Genomic DNA, 20619 nt, shown 5'->3' with positions numbered 1-20619 from the left:
CACTAAGTCCTTAGGAATTTCAATGAAATTTTAGGACTAAAGCTAGTGAGCAATGGTAGTGCTTTGTTAGAGTGCAGTTGTACGAAAGGCTCTATTAACAATAATAATACACTTTTACAGAATGTTTTATCCAACAATCTCAGAGATCATTACAAACATTAATTGAGCCTAACTATAGCCTGTGATAAATTAGCATTATTATGCTAATTTTATGGATGGAAAGAGAAAAAGACAGAGAGGTTAAGTGATTCACTCAGGAATAGAACCCAGAACCACATGCACAAGTGGGTTATCCCAACCAAGAAGGAGTGTTGTCAGACAAATGGAAGCAGGATGTCAGATACAAATGTTATAAAAGGCTTCCAAAACCATGATATAATTACTGTGAGGAAGTGCTCACCAGACAAGGAAATAGTGTTGCTGTGGACTAACACCAGTAAGTTTCTTTCATTTGTTCCTTTATTTGTAATTCTCACTGGACCTTTGCAGGATCATTCATAAGCACCAAGAATTTCTTACTGGTTATGTTGGTTTACTCAGCTGCAAATCTAAAAGTGGAGATATTTTAAGTAACGGCCATCAGGCCTGAATCAATCATCTGTGTTATTGACTTCAAAGAAGAGGATAGCATGACTGTATCCACTTTTCTTTAAAACATAAGCTGGATATAGAAAGAAGGGCAAAACAGTTAAAATAATAAAATGTCTCTCCAAGTACCATTCCAATCTCCTTCAACACTTTCAGCTCTTGGAAAAAAAAAAAATTAACAGCTGTTTTGGCTTCCTTTCCTTACTGAATACCCTGGAAAATGCATAATATGGCACTCATTAATCTTAATCTGACTGAATATAGCTCACAACAATATGCACAACAGTTTCATCTTTACCAAGCATCAGGGACTCTATTCCAGACAAAAATAATCCTTAGTCTTTTTTCCACCCTTGATACCATTCATCACTTGCTCCTTACTTACACTAGCAGTTTGTTTCACATGCCTGCTTTTAAAGGTTTTACTACCCTTTAGACTGCTTTTTCAATGATTCCTAATATGTCCATGATATTTGATAAATTCTGGAACTTCAGAAGTTTCTAGAATATTACAATCTTTATGCAAATGTATCTTGTTAGTGCCAAAGCAAATAATTTTAATTAAGTCCTTAACAGATTCCTCAATATTAATGGCAGAAGAAAGCAAATGTTCTCTTATGAATATCCAACAATAAGTAATAAGTAATTTATAAAATGTATTTTTCCCCTATAACGTACTCAATAAATTCTTGATGATTACCATTTTCTCTCTTCATTAATCTTCTCAAAGGTTTCTTACCTCCTTATGTTGAAGATACCTTTTATTTGCTGGGCAGTTCTGGCTTTATCAGTTCTTACACAAACTTTCCCTCCTTACTCATTTAATAAAAATTAAGTTAGCATAACATAAGAGCTGGATATTAAAGACATGAAGCAGATCCAGAGCAATCAACTGCAGCACAAGCTTCTTCAGCATGCCTAAATCCAGATCTGGAGAGAACACCTTAATGATCAAGAGCATGGCTTAGTCTCCATTTCCAACTAATTACTGTATTCCCTACTACAAGTATGGTCAATGGTGAGAGCTTTTTCTTGGAGATTTCACTTAGGGGGTTAAAGATTTTAGAAGTTAACATCTTCTGAACACTGCTGGTTCAGATACACACCAGTCATGACATTACTTCCATGCCAATTCTGACATTTGAAAAGAACAATAGAAATACTAGGCAGTAGAAAAACCCAAAACAATGCATCAGAACTAAATGGGCTGATCCTCACACAACTAAGCTGGCAGAGTCAAGCACCTAGGTTTTGACGCTCTTCTCATTCAATATCAACCGAAAGTAAACCCTGTGCCCAGCACCTTTGGATCTGGACAAGCATGTTTGCTGCTTTGTTTACTTGTGTAAGAAAGGCCTAAACAACCACAGCTGTATCTACATTGCCAGTTGCAGGATGTAACTGCAGCAGCACCTTCATGCCTGAGCTAGTTTGGGTAGTGACAGAAAGGAAGACATGCCAGCACTCCCTTCAGCCTAGGCCAGTCACACAAATTCCCAGGATCCCAGACAGACCTGGTATGATCAGAGCTAAACCCCTATCCTGGGTGATCTTTCAGCCAGACTTCCACAAACACTTGAGGCTGAAGCTGTGTCAGCACTCTTCTCAACATGAGGTGCTTGTTCCTGCCCCAGGTAAATCCATGCCTTGTATTCTTCAAGAACCAGCTTCATCACTTTTGTTTGTTCTGGTTCACTGCCTTGCTGCACAAACGCTTGAGCTGGCACAAGGAGGGGGGTGGGAACAAGTACCTGTGCTTGGGGAAGAGGCAGGACTGCTGCTTTTGAGAAGCAGCTCCTGGAAGAACTAACATCATCTTCATTGTTACTGCCACCTCTTAACAGTCTTGTAATTATTTTAGACTGGTGGGAGCCAGAGACCACACTGCTACCAGTGCCTGGTCCTTGTCAGGGGGCAGCGAGGGCTGGCTGCTCCCCAAGGGACAGGGAGATAAACCACAGCAAGCAGAGCAGGGGCCTCACCAGACACCATCCTACTGTCCTAAAATAAGGGAGCAGGGCAGGCTAAGGGTACTAGCCAGGGTCAAACCAGATCATCAGGCAAGTTCATGGCAATGAGGCAGGTCCAAGGCCGGGCTGAGAAGTCAGTCTGCAGGTCAGGGTCAGACACAGCCCTGTGATTGCCAGGCAGGTCCACGGTGCCAGAGCAGGGCGGAGGTCAAGCCAGTCTACAGGTCAGGATGAGGCCCAGCCTCGTGATCACCAGGCAGGTCCATAGTGACAGGAGAGAGCCAAGGTCAGGCTGGGAAGTCAGTCCACAGGTCTGCTGTCAGGACAGATCAACAGGAACTACAGACAGGCACCAGCATGGCTGTGGCAAAAATAGGTACATCTGAGCTTAAATAGAGCCCCTGGGCCCATGGGCAGGGGTGTGGGGAGGCCCCAGGTGGGGCTAATAAAGGCTTATTAGTGCCTTCGGGCCCTGACAGTCCTTCTCTTTCCCCTTTCCTGTGTCCTCTTCCTCCCACCCTCCTTATGCTAGCCTTAGCGCTTGCAAGGCTGCGGGTTGAGTCAGACCAGCTCATCAGTTCAACCCAAACTAACCCTCTTTTGGTAAGGTTATTTCTGGTTATATCAGCGAGCTCATCCATCTCTCCACGCTGCTATATGAACCCTAGAACCAGGGCTACGGAGGCAGCTGGAGCATGTGGCTCGGGGTTGAGAATCAATGGATGGTGGCAGATACGGTGGCAGTGTGGTCTAAGCCACTTCTGAAACTACACCCAGAATTTTCTAGAATAGCTTGGATATGGATTTTCATACTGCAATTACCTCCTAATTTCAGAGCAGGTATATTGCAAGTGTCACTGCTCACAGATATCATTACAGAATTGATTCTGTAAGTTAAAATAATTTTTACATTTATAGAGCTCTGCTAGATGATCTACAGGCAGCTGGACTAGATGATTGTGGTAGGTCCCTTCCAACTGAAATATTCTATTCTATTCTATTCTACAGACACAGCTGTGGAATTGCTTACATTTGCCTAAAGTGCTAGAGGACATTTACTGGCTCAAAGAGCATAGTCTGGAGAAGAAACGCTAAAATAAAGGAGAATCAGGCACGAGGAAGAAGAAAGGGAAAAGGAAACAATGTATTTTTTTTTTTTTTTTAAATCAGAGCTTGCTTTTTCTTTCCACACCCTGTGTAATAACCCAGCAATGGAATGCAAATTAACATTCATGTTTTTTTAAACAATAGCCTTTGTGTTCCAAGTCACGCTGACAAAGCAGAACAATCCAAGCAAAACATGCTCACAAAACCTTTTGCCAGCAATGTGCTAACCAGCTTTGTTGGAAATATCTAATGCTGCGAGTGAATCTGTTTTGGAAAGTAATCATGTAAGTTCAACTTCTCTTTACTCAGCTGAGAATCTATTTCCTTCTTTCTCAAGCTGAATTTCAATCTGTGACATCACTGCAAATTCAGTGAAGTCAATATGGTCCTACTAGAAGTGCTACTGAAGCTCTAGGCCTAGGAAGCCAGGCTGAACATATCCCAGTAAGGGCAAAACTTGATTTCCAGGATCCCTGTTATCAACGAAAAAGGCACTGAAAAGCGCACTGCTTCACTGTCAGAGCCCACACTACTCACTGTGCTTGTGAATACAGAAGACAAGACATATGACCAAAACCTATCACCTTTCGTTTTGAAGACACTGAGAGATTCATGATATACGTGATGCCAGCTTTACTTCAGAGCAGAAACACTAAAAGGCAAAAAGATGTATAAAAGCATGCTTTCTCCTGAAATATCTAAAATTTGGAAAACTAATCTGGTGATTGCAGTTACTGCTAGCAGATGTCAGCTCCTGTGGAAGAGAACATATTTGCTGGTCTATTAAACTGCTGTCTAGCCTCCACCCTATTTAGACCCAAGGACTGTTTTCAATCAGCATGTGTAAAAGCTCCCAACCTATCTTTACACGTGGGCAAAACCACATTGCCTAAGAGAGCTTCCTGGAACTAGTGTTGAAAAGGACAGTAGAACATTTGTAGTGAAGGCAAGCTCGAAGATACACTCCAAGGTGTTTCTATCTACATTCTCTGAAATGATAACCCATCTACAGCCATCATCACTCTGAAATCCTCTGTATAAGTTGTTAGAAGTCATCCTCTCCATTAAGAATGGAGAATGTGAGAGTATATCATCCAGCAATAACTATCATAATCCACTGAAGGGAAAAGGATCAGAACAAGGACAATCGGTCTTTATGTCCCTTTTTTCTACGTGGCATATAGTTTTCAGCCATTTCAAGCCTGTGGTTACTTACTGTGGGAAAGCAGGTTGGCTGCTTCTCTGTTGCTATAAAATTGACCAATGTCCAGACAAATACAGAGGAAGAGCAGGGACAAAATAGCTAAAGCATAAAAACACAACAAAGCAAAAGTAGCAATTTTAGAACTTTCATATGGAATAAGGGGGGAAAAGTCAGAAATTAGTTACATCCCTCATTAGCTTTTGCCTACTTGACAAAAATTCCACTGGCATTACCACTTACTTCCATTAGGAGGAGCTCTATTGGAAAAAAGGATTTGATGCTTCTGGAATGTTCAGCATCTTATTAAATGTAACTTGCTGAGCATACTTGTTTGAAAAGGTCTGTGGTTGCCTTAGTTTGTGGTCTATAATCACCTTACTAATGATTAAACTATGCCAAAATCTGGTATTACCTAAAGGTTTATCAACTGGAATTTAATTTAACTGTAAACTCTGCCTTTAAAAGATACTGAAATTACTATGGTTATAACAGCCACCATAAATCTGCACTAGTGACTGAAGTTAGGACCACCTGCTCCTAGGGCTATAAGGGAAGCCAAAGAAGCCATAGAAAGGGAAAACCGAGAACTGCTTCCTGATATCTAGGACGTAAAAGAATCTTTGCCAGGGCAACAAGCGCTTGTGATCAAGACACTCAGAAGAGAGACCCCCTCTATCACTCTACTCGTGTTACCAAAATTCTGTAGAGATGACAGTTTCCACCACTATTCAGGTTTCAATTTGCGGTTATTCTAAATCTGGTACTGTATTTGCAATGCAGTTAAGTGATACTCAGAACAGACCGCTTCATACTGTGTTACTCCAGTCTTCAAACAGACAGCACTTTTTTCCATCTATCAGCTTGGACTTTCCCCACCTCCCTGTAGCAGGACTCTTCTCACCTTCTCTCTCCTCCCCGGTTTCAACACTGTGCATAACAGGATGAAATAAGAAAAGCTGCAGGATTTCAATTTATTTATGGCGAAAAAAAATATTAATAATTAAACCCCACACCTTTGTTTTGTCTGACATAATTTTTAACTTCCATTGCTCATATGGACCTATAGTATCATTATATAGTTTGTTTTCATATTTTTACATAGCATTTCAGTCATGCTGAAACGTGTACATCTCTGGAAGACACGTATAGTAGGTGTGAATGTACGCTTCAGAGTTCATGTGTTGTTTCTGACATCCTGTGATGTTTTCTTCACTGAACTCTAGGTTTCAACAAGGGCTCGGGAAAGCGCAGTCCCCCAGTAGTCTGAAAGGCCCCCCAGAGCAGCGCAGCCCTCGGCCCTCCGAGGCGGCTGTGCAAGGGCACTGGTGAGCAGCACCGAGCTGGCAGCCCCGGGCAGGGGCCTGCCAGGCACCAGGCAGCACTACCCTCCAAGCAGGGCTCAGCTTACACACAAACCTCAGGCCATTTTTTTCCAAGTGATTACTTGGATACCATTCTCTGTTTACGCTATGCTGTGAGGCAGGAAACCCTTTTTTCCCCATCATACCTAAAATTCAGGGCTCATTCCAACTGGCACAGTGGAGCTCATTATCAGCTGGCTTTAGTTTTCAGTTCCTGTACAAATCATGCTGTACTTATGATGATATTAAGCTAAAATAAATGCCAAGCTGAAAACAGCTTATCTGCTGCCTGATCACGGAAGAAATTGGCAAGTGGTTGGGCTCACACTTCCTCCTTTTTTTTGTATTTCAGGTTTCAGTAGAGGATCTCATTGGTTCATCTGAACTCACTGCTAAATAAGCAGTTTTCTTCTTCTCTTTTTCATCTGCTTGTTAGATCTGCAAAAGTCAGATCACATACACAAGGCCACTGCTTTTAAATTTAAATGTCACAAGTTAAGCATATAAATATGTAGTGAATCATACAGTAATGTAGCCGTTACCAAAATTTTATCCTGAAATACAGTGTAACTTTTTTTCCTCATCACAGCATCGTAGGGTAGGATTCTGGGATCCTATTATTAGGAAGAATATTAGCTTTTATTTTAAATTTTTTTTTTGTTTTAAAATAATTTTTAGTTTCACAGATGTATATCAAAGCTAAAAGCATGCATACCCTAAAAGGTTAAATGTTAAAAGGCAAGTGAACACCAGATTCACTTTCCTTTAGTTTTATAATCATTTAAAAGCTGACTCATTTTCTGGTGTACGTACTCATGAATGGGTCTCTTGCAGCTGACAATGCTAGAAAAATTTTCAACAAAAATTACTCTAGTTTTTCAAATTTCTATGTCTAGGTAGCCTCTCTAAAAATAAAAACTCAAAGATTTTATTAGCTTTACCTTCCTCCAAAAGGCAACCTCTAGACTTTTCAGGGGATACAGTGAACATGGGGAAGCAAGAGGTAAAAAATATGTATGTCTTTCCCTCAAGTATAGACACTTTTAGAGGTCCTACAAGAACAATGTATCAGCCTTGTTAGATCAAGAACTCATTGCTTTAAATAAGTAATTAAATAAAAAGGATTCGTATTCCTAATTTTGACGTATTTCAGAATACAACAGTAAAAAGGACAAATTCACAAAAAACTTAAAATCTTAATAAAACTTAATTGTTCTAAATGTAATGAGTAAAGACAAAATTATGTACATCTTTTCAAATATTAAAAACAATTCTGATACTTGATTCTGCAAGTTGATTTTGCATTTGGAAAGGCTGAGTTTCCCAACTTACTTTACTGCTTTTATTTTCCTATCTAACAATAGTTACCTGCCACTGGATTCCACTGTATTCTCTATAATAATCACTTTTACTACAGCCCCGTGAAAGTACGCTTCCATTTCTTTTAAAATAAATCCTGTTTTAAATCTTCTTTGGCAAACCTGTAGCATTTTCACATGCCAACTCATATTCAGTCTTCTGCTTAATCTTGTTTCATAGTAAGCTTTATAGAGTTATGGCCATAATAACAAAGATCTGAAAATTGTTAAAGTCAAACAGTTCAACTTCCTTTAAGTTCCAGCCAGTGTCATCAAAACACTTTGTGCAGGAGTATCTGAGGCTTTCTTCTTTATTTTACAGTGCTGATGATCATATTTTCTTAGGAGGTGGAAGAGCTAGTTTTACATCTAGGATCAGTCACCTAACTCAGTAAACTAAATAGCTGCTACGTCATTACTGTTTGCCATGTGGTGAGTAAATGCACCAAGTCTTTGTCCGTTGAATAGCTTGGTTTGCAGTTCTTTGTTTTGCTGCCCATAAAGCACAGGGTTAAAGCACAGTGCAACAAAACAAGAAAGGCTAATAAATGTAAAATAGTGTTACCAGTGTGTCTTCCAACAGTTGTTACCAGAAGATGCAAACTCATTTGCAGTCCATGAATGGTGATAGTTTTTCTGGCCTTTTTATTTGAGCTATTTAAATGGCCAGCATGTCTTCCTTCTCTGCAGAAGAGGCAGTAGCTAATTACAATGAAGATTATAAGAACTACAATAACTACAATTAAAACAATTCCAGCTGTTCTGGCAAAAGTAGCTCCAACCACAGTTGGCCAAGGAGGTTCTGTTTTGAATATATCTTCCAGTCTTTCTTTTATGCCTTCTATTAGTAATAGGCAAATATCTTTAAGTTTTGTTATAATCCAAGCACAAATGATGACTTGGTGTTTCACTGAGTGCCCCAGTGGTAAATACTGCAAAGGCCAGCATATGCAGCAAGACACTGGTTAAATGCCATCAAAGTAAAAGTTCTTCTCCTGCTTGCTACTTGCTACTTGTACGAAGATTATCCAGATTACAAATGGTGGAGTTCTCACATCAAGTACTTGTACTGTATAACAGGTGGCACCAAGGTCACAGAAGGGGGACAACAGAGGAGGTGATGGCACAGGAGAAAATATTGAACTTCTTTCTTCATTTGAAAGCATTTTCAGACTATCTTTGGTATTAGCAACCTAACTGAAGTAATAAAAATGAAATCAAGTGTATAACGGGATGTTTTTTACTACATTTTCTACATGCACTGATACTGAGCATTTTCCTTCGGATGGATTACCGAACACGTTCATGTCCTTCAAAGCCAGCTCCCAGGTCCTGTAAAAAAAAAAAAAAAAACAAAAACCCCAAAGATATCATAATTTGTACAGTGAGCTTGATCTATTTTTCCCCACAACCACAAGCAGAGTTAGCAGCTATTCACAATAAGAGAGCTTTGTCTGCACACATTTGCTAGCTGATTTTGCTGTAACCTTTACATGTGATATATTTGTTTTCATGGTTGAAAGAAAATCATACCAGAACCTGTAAAGCATATCCTTAACTGTCTCCTTTTGATGGCCATTTAGCAGAAAGATGAATATAGAAAGTATGGAAATGAAAAGTATCCTCATCATAAAAAGCACCATTTTTGATAGCTAGATTTATTCATTTGATGCTATTTCATAGGGCAAAGCAAGGAGCAAGCAAATAAAGAGAATAAGCTGCTCGCTGAGCCTTCTTGATGGTGCCTCAATTGGCAGATGGGTAGTGCAGGGAAATAAACTTGCAATAACCGTAATGGCTAAAATATTTCAGCCTGCAAAACCATGACTCTAGAATCTTTCACAAGTACTATACTTACTAGGAAAATAAGGTACATTCATGATAGTATCAACCCGGCACTTAGTATGACATAATCTGCTCTGAATGTTTGCTTTCAAATATCCAAAGAGATGACAGTTCTGAACAGTATTTGAGATAAAATTTTTGTCAGCAGGAAACAATTTTTCATTTAAAGACAAATTGGCTTTGCCAATTGTCACTAGCAATTGGCTTTACTTACCAACTTAAAAACCCCCCACATATAAAAACACACAAATGTTATGTGCACAGTCTTTGAAACTATTCTGTTGTAAGCATCAGTCCTCCACTGAAATCTAGCTGTCTCAGGTTCTTGTACTTCTGATATTTCAATGCCTCCCCAACCTCCAATATTTTCTTAATTTTATTTAAATGCAGAATCTTTCAAATGCAGTCTTAAATGCTGGGTTTTCTTGACATAACTTGCAATTTATTTTGTGTTTGATTTTCAGACATCTTTAATAGATGGTCCCTGCATTTAATCAAAGTACACATTACCGAGAAGTCTGAATTTAACACTTGAGAACAGAGACAAGCACTCAAAAAAGATATTGCAGAGGCAAGGATACTGTGAATGATCTGAGTAGTCTCAGCTGCTTCTGTGTGACCAACAGTTAAGAAAGTACGTATGTACACAAATACTGCAGTTAAAGCATTTCCAAAGCGGTTAGGTAAATTCAGAGCATAAGTCCTGTTTCCAAAAGTCATATAACAATTTTGACGCAAGCTTTCATTTTGCTCATGGCTAGTTGTTGCTCAACTGTTAGCCATAGGCTTACCACAGACAAGCAGGTTTCCAGGCTAATATGGCTGCTTCTGAGAACACAGTGGCCTAATTTTTATTAGATCTATGACCAGCCTGTGGTTGGTTGTTAGGTAACAGTAAGCCATAAACACAGGTACTCTGTATAGTTTCTGACTTCACAAAACTGTATAGCTAGATTTTACATAATTCACCTATAGTTATCTTCTTCAAGAATACTTCTGAATACAGACAGTATATGGATGGGGCACTGTCAGCATCTCCTTACTGAGTCTGCATGGTTCAAGAAAGTGACATACAGTCTCCGTAGATACAAGTGGCCTTTGAGCACATGGAGAAGAGATAAGCATGCTTTAAAATGATCTACACATGCTGCAAAAAGTTTTGGGAAAAACACAGAGTATAGGAAGTTTATTTTATGAATATATCAGGGACAGACATTGCATGTGTACTTCCTTTTCACAAAAAGAGAAACATTAACATTTTTTCTTTTATTTAAGCAAAAGGGAAAGCAGTGGCCAGCGACTACAGCTTCCCTCACAGGAGGCAGTCACCTCTTTGTGTCAACCTGTTAACACTAATGCATCACTTCAGAGTTATGGCTCCAAAGCTTTAAACTACTCCACACAGGCCAGCTTCTGTTTTTACTGGGGCTCTGTGCAGTCATACAGCTTCAGTTTAACAGTGTCAATACTGGCATCTGGAACCATTTTTAAAACACACTGCATTGTCACAAATCAGCCTTCTGGTCTCCTAGTATAATATGTTTAGCAAGTGGAGCATTTACCTACTTCAGCCATAAATATATATATACACACACAGATATACAGTAGGCAGTCTATTTTCCATTTATTGTGTAGAAGGATGAACTCACTGAAAGTATCCACTAAATAAGCAAGAAACTGCTATAGTTTTTGCTAGAATATGCAGAATAGACAGAGTAAAATTCAACCACTGTCTTCTGCGCTTGTCAGGGGCCCTAGAAAGTCAACTTTATATGTGCATAAATAATTAATGCATTGCTTAGTCATTCGTCTATCAGTTGTTCATTTCCTGTGTATGGACAAAAGGAAACAGTAGCTTAAGGGTCTTATCTGCAGTTTAGATCTGTATGCTGGTTTAGATCAGTATGCAGTCATATTGTAAAATGTCAATTTATGAATTTTCACAGCTCTTGTACCGGAGTCATGGGGCCTGTTCATGAAGTCTTTACCCACAACACATTCAAGCATGGCTTCATGCCCAGTGTAGGCAGCAGCTCCATGGTGTCTGCAGTGTTCCTAGTTGGCATTTAACAGGAACCTCAGTTCTGTGCTTAGATGTAAGGTGGCTATTAGGAGGTAGTCCGCAAAATCAGAAGAATCTTTAACAGGGAATGATCAACATCAATGTGTCTTACCATAGTGAATCTTTTGTGAACGATACAAACTGATTCAATACAGACACTCAGCACTATCATATTACAGCAAAACTTTCACATGCTACAAATCCTTATACTACCTGTCTGGTTAGAAATTCATAGAAATTCATAGAAATTCATAGAATATTTTCTAGAATATCGTATATATGTCACTCTGCAAAAGTGATTTTTTTTGTTTGTTTAAAAAAATGCAAGGTTAAATGCATGGTCTGGCGTGGCAGAGCCTTCTTTCACGTAGCGTATCAGAACTTCCCTGGGATTTTCACTGGAAACTTGAGAGTTGAGGCACTGCGATGGAAACAAGATTTTGTTTTCATCTGCCACAAATGAAATCATTGTCTATTGCTCTTATTTAGATTGGACTGGCTTTACACTAGTGTGACTATATTAGCTTAATAGTAATTACCTGTAAGAAATACTGAAACAAAGTCCCACAGGTTTTACTTGTCTGGCTGAAGAAACAGGATTTCTGAGATGCTGAAGTTTAAGTCACCTTTGAGCTGTCCTCATTTGGTAGACTATTCAACCACCAAAATAACCGAGAACAGCGTTGGGATCATCCTGGCAGACACTGAGAGATAGATTACCCTAATTTAACATTTCATGGGCTTCACCACAACAATACAAGACTTCTTGTAAAGTCTAGATTGCATATGACTCAATGCCACACTGATACCTTTCTAGGATATTCTAGGAATCTTTTTCTAGGAATATTTCTGTTCTTCTAGGAAATTTTCTGTAGCCCTCTGCCATAGTTGAAGGAGTTTTCCGGTATAGAATAGTAGTCTTCATCTTGCAGATTTTCCAGTATTACAAAAGCTTAAAAATGTTAACACTGAATTTGATAGGAAATTAAACCTGTTTGTGCATCAGCAATGTTTATACATGAAGCTAAGGCTTCATTTTAAAAGCATCACAGATTTCATTTGGAGTTTTTAATTAGACTATCTATAGAAGTAAAGCTCTTCCAGTTTGGGACTTATGCAAAATAATAAACCCATGATATGTTAGTTGTATTATTTCAGGCGCTACTAATGGGCATTATACTGATATTACACTGATAAATCAATTAGGAAAGATTTAAAGGAAATTGCAATCAGATTACCACTCTAACCTGTCTTATATTATCTTTTATAATTGCTGCACCTATTGACTTTCAAAACTCCATACTAATTTTGACTAAACAGGTTTGCAAATTTTTCATAATCTGAGTAACTGAAAATCTGAAAGTGATGTTTGGTCACTGTGGAAATAAAAAGATTTATAATACTTATATATTTAGCTGCTGAAGTGGTCTGATGATGCAAATTCAAAAAGAACACACTCCCAGCAGAAGGAAACTCCTCCCTCTCAAGAGGGGCAGGCCAATCTGACATTCAGGACATAGTATTCACTCACTGCTTAGCCAGGATCACGGTGAAGTGTCTGTATCTAAGTAGACTATGTGGTTCTTCCTGCAGTCAGTGATGCTGCTACGTGACTTGAGAAGGAGGTCCCCTTTCAAGAGTGGTGGTAGCTGTGATAGTACTGACTCTACACTCTTTGCTTGCTGACAGTACGGACGGGATTTCACCTACCTAAAACCAGGATGCTATAGAGTGTCCCACCTTTCAACCACTTTGTGCTCCAGAAGAATAAGGGTCTCCTTATTCTGACAGCCCCATTATATCTGACAGCCCCATATGGATGTCTTAGGCAACTCAAGGTGTTTTAAAAGGCACTGTAAGCCTCTATTTAGGAAACTGAATTTCATCCCAAATAGCACCGTACGAACAGCTCTGATTCTGGCCTAATTCTAATTGTAATCCTAATATGGGAGAGATTTCAAACAAGAAAAAATGTGAATTATAATGTGAGATGCTAGGAAGGCATCACTTGTGAACAGGTCACACTGATGTTCAGATAAGGTATTTCTAAACTTTTCGTAATGTCGTAAAGCTGACTGAATCTAATTCTATTCTGAAAAACTATCCACATTTGCAATATGTCCGTAGGCTTCTCTGTCACCTATGTGATACAGTAACAACGCACTAGCAGGAACAATGTCTTGTTGCAATACAGGACTACTACAACCACCACGTCATTTTAAAGACAATCATCTCTCTACACTGCAAAAGCTCCTTATTTACTTACATCCTGATGACATCTTTCCTCTCAAAACTATTATATATGCACCCAAAATGTTCTATTATTTATGATCTAAACGCCTGATCTCTGATTTTTCGTTTCCTCTTGCCTAGGACCACAATGATCCTCATCATAACTAAGAACAAAGGAAACCTAGATGCCTGGAGGGATAACTTCTGATTTCTTTACTGTCCTTAGATGTAAATAACTACCAGAGACCAAAGTACATGATGCCAGAAAATTATGTGTAATTCCTGCTAAAATAATGGGCTCTCTTCTACTGAAGCAAAAGGGTACTGCTGGTTTCAATGGGACAGGACTGGATCAAGACGGAAGCATGGGAATTGATGCTGAATGCTTTCTAGTTTGTGTCCCAGTTTTATTCAAATTCATGAGAAAGAATGTTGTTAACTACAGGTAAAAAGTTAAGAAGGCGGGACACCCTCAAAGGTATTTTGGTTTTGTACCAATAATCTATTCTGAAATTTAGGAATGTCATCTGGAGAAGTTTCACAATACAAAAAGAGTATAGGAACACGGTGAACGTAAATTAGGAGGATGATGAACTAAAAATAATTCAGAAGTAGGAAAATTTGATAAGTTTGAATGTACTAAGGCAATACTTAAAGACATATATGTCATCAAATCTTAGGGAGCAGACTCACTGAAGAATATAAAGAGTAATCTTCAAATATATCCTGCAGAGTTTAAATATAAAAGTACCCTTTCCAGAAATCGCTTTTCTTACTACCGAGAAGAATAACCTGGTGTATTCCCATTCTTTTGAAGTTTAGGCTGCCGGCTATAGTTTTATTCTTTCAGTGCCACACAAACTGTAGTCTTAAATTCATCCCTTTGTTAATGAGTTTCATGTAGAGAATATCCAGGCTTTTATTTGGAAAACATGAATTTAAAAAAAATAAGTAATGTCCATTTCAACAATACACTCATGCCTATCAACACCTGATAATTAAAGGAATATGATGTAAGTTGATTGTATATTAGAAAAGGTTGACCTACCTTGTATTTTTCTCTGTTGAAACTGGATTAGTTCATGCTTCTGTTTCCTTCTCTGTATTGTTAAAATACTGCTCATTGTAAAAGAAGAAGCAAAAGAAATTAGAGAGAAGCTAAAATAAAGAAGTTACTTTAAAAACCAAAATGTCTAAGATGTTTTTACATATTTAGAATGTGAGTCTTTCTCTAGGCATTTACACTGTTTTTATGCCACCACAGACTCAACCAAAACAGTAATAGCAAGACATACAAATATTGTAATAAATACAATAACCTCACAGCTATCATAGATTTACTGTGGTTTCTGAAATTTTATAGAAACAGGAAAACTAACAAAACTCAGATCCTCTTACTTAGAATGTAATTCTCCTAATTAATTAATTGTGTTAAGGAGAATACCTGTTAATAGCCTATGGCATATTTTACACAACTGAGCTGCTCTGATTCTCTTTTCTCACAGAAAAGAGAATATAAACACTTATTGTCCAATTTTTTTTGTTATTTGGGGAGGACATTCTATCACTCTGTCAATATTCTTTGGGTTCCCAATATGTCTTCTAGGACTCTTCTCTGAAAATTTTATAAAAATCCCTCATCCACCCAGGTAGAATAGGAAAAAAAAAGAGCTTTTGGTATTTTTCTTATGGCATGAATGATATAAACTATTTAATTGCATATAGTTCACCTCACCTGTCCCTTCAGCCAGCTTAAACACCTCAAAGAAGCCTTCAAAGCTGTTTCAAAATTTTCTAAGAAATGCATACAAATATTTTAGAAATAAATCCTCTTAAATAACAGAACATTAAAAGTAATATGAGAAGGAATAGGGAAAAGAATAGCCCATAGGAATAGGTTGAGTGATTCTTACAAGGTCATGGCACTCAGGCAAGTATAGATGAGCAAGATGAAAGGTCCTTCTACATTAGCACTACCCATTCTCACTGCTTATTACTCAATTCTGCATCTGTGATTGGATCATTGCTGTTTTTATGGAGTACTATGACCTTCCATTTGTCCAGGGAGTTTTAAGAGAGCATCTTCTAAGTGCTGTAGAAATAAATACATATAAATAACAGTATCACTGAAAAATTAACTCACCTTTAAGGAAAATTCTTTCCTGGGACTCTCTTCATCACTTTCGAGAATCTCAAATGTACACAGTGAATTTTAATTGTGGATTAAAAATATAAGTGGCCTGGAAAATGTGGATGAAACAACCACAAGACCTCCATATTTTTCATACAAATTTTGGTTCCAAGCCTTAGAATGACAACAGCCTTTCCCCCAAAGTAGATGTTTATGAAAGTCCTAAAAAGTTAGCTGGAGCATGCCTCGCTTTGTTCATGTCCACTACCAGCTGCAAGCTGGTATTCTTTGTAGAAAACAGCATTCAGCAAGCAGAGGTATCTGCACCAGAATATTTTGTGTAATGACAAGGGCACTGGGTAAAAAATGTCTACTGTCTTCTCTGACTTGCCCTCGAAAGCTCCTCCTTTGCTCTAGCCACCACAGATTTGCAGACAGAATTTCCTTTTGCTGGTTCCTCATGCTGAGCATACCTTGTGGCTATCTCCATGCACAGTATATGCTGAATCTTACATTACTACAACGTACTAAATTTTGTTGATATTTCTCAGACAAGGCTTGTGACTTGAAAGGGGCTGCAACATGCTTTCAGCAAGACGCCAGCGCACTTGCCATCTTCGGGCTTTTTTGGATACAATTATATGTAATTGGGGTTATAAAATTATTCTGGTTGATGGAACAGATGGAACACATCTGAGAAGCAGGTTTATTTCTATGTCTGAGAAAAAAAGCACCAGGCAATATGCTGCTTATTACCACGAGTGGTATTGCAATTACTAGTATTCCACCTATCAATATCAAAAAGTAAGGGCAGAGACGATGAGAGCCCTACGTCTGTCAAGTTATTGTCCAACTGAAGATTATCAGGATACTGTTACTACAAGCTGTCCTCTCTGTGTGGCAATGAGCAAAGACTGCAAAACCGGTAAGGCGAATTGCAACAACACAAAGCCTTCGTTCAGCTAACATCCTACAAGAAGCCGTTACCAACATTAAATTAGCAATGAGAAGCAACAACATGCAAGTTAGATGGATACGTGCTGAGGCAGTGAGCAGGCCTTTTCATAGCATAGCGCATTTGGTGTAGGCTGTAATTGAGGTTTGCTAGGTGTGCTGCAAACTCAGGAAGTGCAATTTGCACCTCCTTGTGCCAGAAACTGCATGAGTCAGATCCTTAAAGCTTCACTTTTAGCTTTGCTTCTGCCTCCTCATTGTTCTGACTAATACAATGTTATCATAGCCAGCTAAGTATGGTAAAAACCAGCTGCATAGCCGCTAGGTTAGAGCACAGCCAGGCTCACGCTGGTGTCAAAGCTAAAAAACACCCACAGATTTCAGTGGAGCAGCTGCAGGCCACTCCAGCTAACTGTAAGCAAAGAAGTTATTAACTGCATGTCGTGGTTTAACCCCAGCTAGCAACTAAGCACGACATAGTCACTCGCTCACTCCTCCCTGGTGGGATGGGGGAGGGAATCGGAAGGATAGAAGTGAGAAAACTCGTGGGTTGAGGTAAAGACAGCTTAATAGGTAAAGCAAAAGCCGCGCATACAAGCAAAGCAAAACAAGGAATTTGTTCCCTACTTCCCATCGGCAGGCAGCTGTTCAGCCATCTCCAGGAAAGCAGGGCTCCATCACGCGTAACGGTTCCTTGGGAAGACAAACGCCATCACTCCGAACGTCCCCCTCTTCCCCCTCTTCCTTCTTCTTCCCCCAGCTTTATATGCTGAGCATGACGTCATACGGCATGGGATATCCTTTGGGTCATTTGGGGTCAGCTGTCCCAGCCGTGTCCCGTCCCAACTTCTCGTGTACCCCCAGCCTGCTCGCTGGTGGGGTGGGGTGAGAAGCAGAAAAGGCCTTGACTCTGTGTAAGCCCTGCTCAGCAGGGGCTGAAACATCCCTGTGTTATCAACCCTGTTTCCAGCACAAATCCAAAATATAGCCCCATACTAGCTACTGTGAAGAAAATTAACCCTATCCCAGCCAAAACCAGCACACTGCACTAAGAAACACATAAATCAAGATACATTTAACAATACAACACACTGTACTGCTATCAAAGCAACAGAAGTCATTAGCATCTCAATTTTTAGGCGTCAAATGTGAAACACCTTAAAGAGGCCAGAAGTTCAGAAGGAACTAAGCAGATAGACATAAGACTTCTAAAATATTAAAAAACTAATAACCTCCCAAAACAAGAGACTTAACATAGGCAGCAACGTGAAATGCAAATCTAGCTCTCTAAACATAAGGAAAAAAAAAACCCCAGAAAAATATTCTGTATTGTTTAGGCCCCAGATGTGCGCATTGCAAGATTAGTGTCATACGTGTTAACTTGTTATGGACTTGGTCCTGTGTAATTGGCAATAATGAAACCTCCGTCTTTCATGAGACTCCATATGTACACACTTACAGAATCCAGACTTCTTTCCAATGTATTCCATTATTTACGATAAATGAAGCACTTCATAAAACATTTTTTATCGGTGGGTAGGACTTTTTGTTCTTCTGTTTATAAATGAACTTTAATAAGTGGTGAATGAAACTGAGGGTGAAATTAATTAAAATAATTTAACGTTTGAGAGATTTAGTAGCGGTTTTCTTTCCTTGCGCTCTCCCACTTGAAACCATGACTTGGCAATTGGGTGATGTCTGTTCTGATCGTGCGTAAGTCAAAACCTTAGTCTGACAAATGATACTGTGAGAACAGTTATCTAAAACTGCCTGGAGCTCTCTGGCAGAATCAGGCCAAGGAACTTGATGCTAACTCTACAAAAGGTAATGAAGGTTTGTAGTTGGCTATTGACAGAGTAAGATTAGATTTGGTTCTGTAAAGCTGTTGTAACTACGGCAAATGAAGACCTCCTCATTTACTAGTTAGTCCACAACATTTTTTCTCAAAAAGTGAGGATAAGGTCAATGGTGAGACCCAGAAGCTTCCCCACCTCCCCTGAAGAACTGCAGGGAGAAAGACTAGGGTAATTTAACTTTGACACAAAGGTCAGACATACACTTTCTGTATTATATTCTATACTCTCAGAATACTGCAGCTGACAGCAAGGAACCCTTCCTTCTAACAGATATCAGGTGTATTTCAATAAATATTGAAACTATGGATAGTTTTCTGAGTCTGATGTGAACACCAGATATTCTAAGGCTTACTGCACGTAATTTGTAACCTCCTTAGACGCCCAGGATTATCAGCCTTACCCGCCTATCAAGCACTACCCTCTTTTTGGGTCAAAGAGTCATCAAAATGGGGTCAGAGGTCATTATTTCCAGTCTTCTCAGCAGTCTGCTCCGAGTATGTCTCTTGGCTTCTCCGTGACGTAAATGGCATTGTTTGTGAAACAATATAATGTTTATAATGATTTGCAAAGCACTATGAATTGTGCATACTAAAGATACTCAACAAGCATTAACAGCTGTTACTTAGTGCAATAAACTTTTATAAAATTCCAAGGATGTAGACTAATTTATTTGTTGAACAATAAACCTGCTTCTTCTATAATGGCCTTACTTAAATCACCTGTCAAAACTTCAATAAATTGGCAATAGCTGTAAGATAAATTAATATAGAAATTAAAATATATTTTAATCTAATTAGCTACATGTGAAGTAGCAACATTTTCAGAGGGATCTTGGTTAAAATAAATATTAAAAAATAGCGTATCCTTACCAAATAATTCAACAACATTTTCAGAAACCATAACGTGTCTGATTCCAGTGTGACCGGCTGTCACTCCACTGATGTAATTGGTATTACTCCTGATTCACACCCGACCGAAGAGTCTGGAATGTCACATCTGCATGTGACGTACCTTACTGAGCTGCTGTTTCCATCCGTGACAAAATAAGGTTAAAGAGGTGCCAAATTCTAGCTTCTACAAAACAAAGCAAGCAGCCGTGAAGGTAAGACCCCCTAACTGCAAGGCTCTGCCGCCCCGGTCTCCCCGCTCACGCCTTGCGCCTGTGGCCGCCCGCCGCCGCGGGGCCCCGCAACTCCGGCGCCCAGGCGGGCCGGGCCGGGCCGGGCCGGGCTGCCTGCGCCAACAGCGCCCCCTGGCGTGGCGGGCGGGCGCCAGGGAGGGACACCTCCGCTCGTTCTCCTCCGCGAGCCGCCCGGGCCTGGCGGGGTCTGCGGGGCCGGGAGCAGCAGAGACGCCCTCGCTCGGGACAGGGGCGGCGAAAGGAAGCCGCTACCTCCCGCCGCCAGCCCTTCAGGGCAGCGGTATCTCCACATGGGCATCGGGGGGAAAGGAGCGACCGGAGGCGCAGAAACCGTGTTATTTTTAGGGACGGTAAAATGTTGTGGTGGCTCGTCATTCCAGGAAGCCTCATTAATACCAATTACAGCTTCTCAGTACAGCCTCATTACATTGCTGTTAAGAAATAAATTAAAAAATACAAACTCAGGGAACTGCCAGGTCAGTAATGAAATGAGCTGAATAAAGTACATGCCTTTTTAAAGAAAATCTTGAGAAGTGGGTCTGCAATATTTAATCTTGAAAACAAAGACGGTGCACCAGAAAATACTAAGAGGCTGAAATAATCATCATCTCAAAGTTAAGAACACACTAATTGGGTGAAAAAACATTCCAGAACATGAACAAAAAGTGCTTCCAAAATGACGCTTATAAAGGTTAACAATAATTTCGTTTCTTAACACAAAAAATAAAGTTGTATTAAAATCATACTTGCACTCCCTATTAATGCAACTCCACAGATGATCAACTGATTTAAATTAGAGAACATTTAATA

General features: G+C 39.4%; 2 long non-coding RNA genes across 2 annotated transcripts in view; one reads left to right on the top strand and one right to left on the bottom strand.

Annotated features, from left to right (window-relative positions):
* LOC142085845 (uncharacterized) overlaps positions 1-14917 on the top strand; it is a 35426-nt gene extending 20509 nt beyond the window's left edge. Inside the window, exon 4 of the long non-coding RNA XR_012674840.1 lies at positions 13869-14917. This is a non-coding gene — a long non-coding RNA (uncharacterized LOC142085845). The remainder of the gene's footprint in view (positions 1-13868) is intronic.
* Positions 7137-19764, bottom strand: LOC142085846 (uncharacterized). Its single transcript, XR_012674841.1, has 3 exons — positions 19538-19764; positions 14776-14843; positions 7137-8920 (listed from the first exon to the last, which is right to left on the bottom strand). It is a non-coding gene; the product is annotated as an uncharacterized LOC142085846 (long non-coding RNA).
* Between the last annotated feature and the right edge of the window lie 855 nt (positions 19765-20619).

Source organism: Calonectris borealis, chromosome 9 (genome assembly GCF_964195595.1).
Source record: "Calonectris borealis chromosome 9, bCalBor7.hap1.2, whole genome shotgun sequence".
NCBI classification, from domain to species: Eukaryota; Metazoa; Chordata; class Aves; order Procellariiformes; family Procellariidae; genus Calonectris; species Calonectris borealis.
The sequence above is the reverse complement of the archived record's forward strand: the minus strand, read 5'-3'. Positions and strand labels throughout refer to the sequence as shown.